A 2,370-nucleotide genomic window follows, 5' to 3' on the forward strand; every position below is an offset into this window, starting at 1 on the left:
GACATACTGTAAACACTACCCTCCAAGTTTACCATAGTCCACCCTCGTCATTTGTGTAAATTATATTAACTGATAACTCGACGTTTCTTTTTGTGTGTGTGTGTGTGTGTATGTGTGTGTGTGTGTGTGTGTGTGTGTGTGTGTGTGTGTGTGTGTGTGTGTGTGTGTGTGTGTGTGTGTGTGTGTGTGTGCATTGGATTTTACTATTATTATTATCTTCGTCAATGCATCACACATGGCATCTTCATATTTCTCTACATTGTGTCCCCTAGTCCCTGTCCCAGACTTGTAAACTGAGGGATAGATAAGGCAGGGAAATCAACTGATAAGACAGGGAACGGAAGATGTTCACAGATATCCCAGGAGTCTCTTCCCATGAAACAACGAAAGGTAGGAAATAGGGAAAGGGAGGGTATAGGTGAGGAGATAATGAAAATGGTTTCTTCTCTGTGAAGACGTATTCTCTGGTAGATAAATGTATTCATAGATAATTAAGAGACCTGGGCGAAAGAGCAGAGAGAAAAAATACACCATGGAGAGAAAGAACCACCTGATAAAAGATGAAACAGTAATCAATATACAAAATCCAAAGAAGGAAAACCTTTAAACCCTTACCTCCCCACGGGAAAACTCAGCACGTAATAAGAAGAGTCCTCTGCACACACACACACTCCTCCCACAGGATAATAGTTATCTTCTATCTCCACGCGGGCGAACTGAGAAGGGGGAGGGGGGTAGGGGGCGTGGTGACGAGAGAGGAATTTTAGATATACAGATATAATATACTTCAGCGAAAACGCGCAGACTTTTTTTTCTTTCTTTTTTTAGAATGTAATCTTAGTCCATGATAACGTTTTTTTTTTTTTTTTTTTTTTTTTTTTTTTTTTTTTTTTTAATGTGCATTATCATCCGAACGCATCGTCACTCAAGGAGCCCCACTTCTACGGTCACATGCGTGGCAACTTCCCTCCCCCAACCCCTTGTTCGTTGTTGGGGGGCATAGGAGACGGAGCTTGAGGCCTAGTGCGTGGTGTAACCCCTGTAACCCACCCCCTTTTGCATGGACTTTTCTTCTCCCCCTTCCATTCTCCTTCTCTTCTTCATCCCCTTCTTCTGTCCACTTAGGCACATTTGTTTATATTAACAATCACCTAACTTGTGACAATATGACTAAAATGCATGCTCGAAAATATGTATAAAGAGGAGGCTGGCAAGCAAATGTGTCGCTTGATTAACAACTAGTGATATCAATAGGTGTAGTAATTACAATAAAAAGAGTGAAAAATGCACTTATTATACATATATGAAATATTTGTGTGATACAGAAATATGCATTCATGTAGTATATGAATAATTTCGATTGGGTAATCATAATCAAATTGATTTTCATGAAGGCTAAATTATCATACATATACAGCAAATAAACATAATATAAATAAATGTGTTACCTAGCACCCATTTGAGTGCTGCTATACTACTTACCACCCTTTATATTCCCTTGAGTAAAGATGGTAACAAGTGGAATATGACCCAAATATATTCACACTTATAGGCCACTGGATAACAGATTTTTATTCCAATCTCTCCGGAGTAGGCTCAGGGTTTGTTATAAGAATAATACGTCCAATAAGTGTGACTTCCCATTTTGTAATCAATTGGTGATTATAAACACATGAAATAACTTTATATATTTAATGGTTTACTTACATATACAAGTGAATTTCCTCGTCTCCTGACGAGGAAATTCAAATTCAAATTCCAAATTCTCCCCCTGGTAAATACGAAGAGTTGCAGACCCTTGTCTCCTTTACTTCGTATGATCACACAGAATTCAGTAAGGTTTTAACCGAAATTAGGAAAATCTACCAAAGATAAATCCTCACGAACGCCCACGTTCGACGACAGTTAGTACTGAACTGCGGCACAAGTGCCACACAAGCGCCCCGGCCTCTCCTTACCTACCGACCCAGCACAGAGCACAGTGGTGCCCTGTTTACAAGAGCTATAGATTATCACCCTTATGTCCCCGAGACCAGGTGTCTATAGTGCCATGTAAAACACTAAAGGCTTATCCCTCTATAGGATAAACACCACACTCTGTTGCTTCAATGGAATGTGGAGTTCCCCGAACTAACATTCCATCTACCATACAACCATTGAAAAAAAAAATCCATGGTATATAGTGGTCTTACCAGGTCAGATTGCCGATAAATTACCATTACAATGCTACTACCATACGTCTGGCCGTTGACAAAAGAACCACCCCCGAAGTCTTCTTGGTATTTGAGAGACTCCAAAGCAATGCAGTCAAGGTCAAGACTTAAATGACATGAGCATGTTGTGTGCTCAGACAATTAAATGTGCGTTTAA

The 2,370-nt window shown here is 39.7% G+C and overlaps 1 protein-coding gene across 1 annotated transcript in view; it reads right to left on the reverse strand.

Annotated features, from left to right (window-relative positions):
- The window catches only part of LOC125038348 (transmembrane protease serine 11D-like), a 62,967-nt gene extending 60,836 nt beyond the window's left edge, over nucleotides 1–2,131 (reverse strand). The window contains exons 1-2 of the mRNA XM_047631823.1: nucleotides 1,708–2,131; nucleotides 616–716 (exon numbers count right to left, since the gene is read on the reverse strand). The gene's annotated coding sequence lies outside the window, so the exon portion shown is untranslated. The remainder of the gene's footprint in view (nucleotides 1–615; nucleotides 717–1,707) is intronic.
- Nucleotides 2,132–2,370: the final 239 nt, after the last annotated feature.

The sequence above is a fragment of the Penaeus chinensis genome, chromosome 24 (assembly GCF_019202785.1).
Source record: "Penaeus chinensis breed Huanghai No. 1 chromosome 24, ASM1920278v2, whole genome shotgun sequence".
Classification (NCBI taxonomy): domain Eukaryota; kingdom Metazoa; phylum Arthropoda; class Malacostraca; order Decapoda; family Penaeidae; genus Penaeus; species Penaeus chinensis.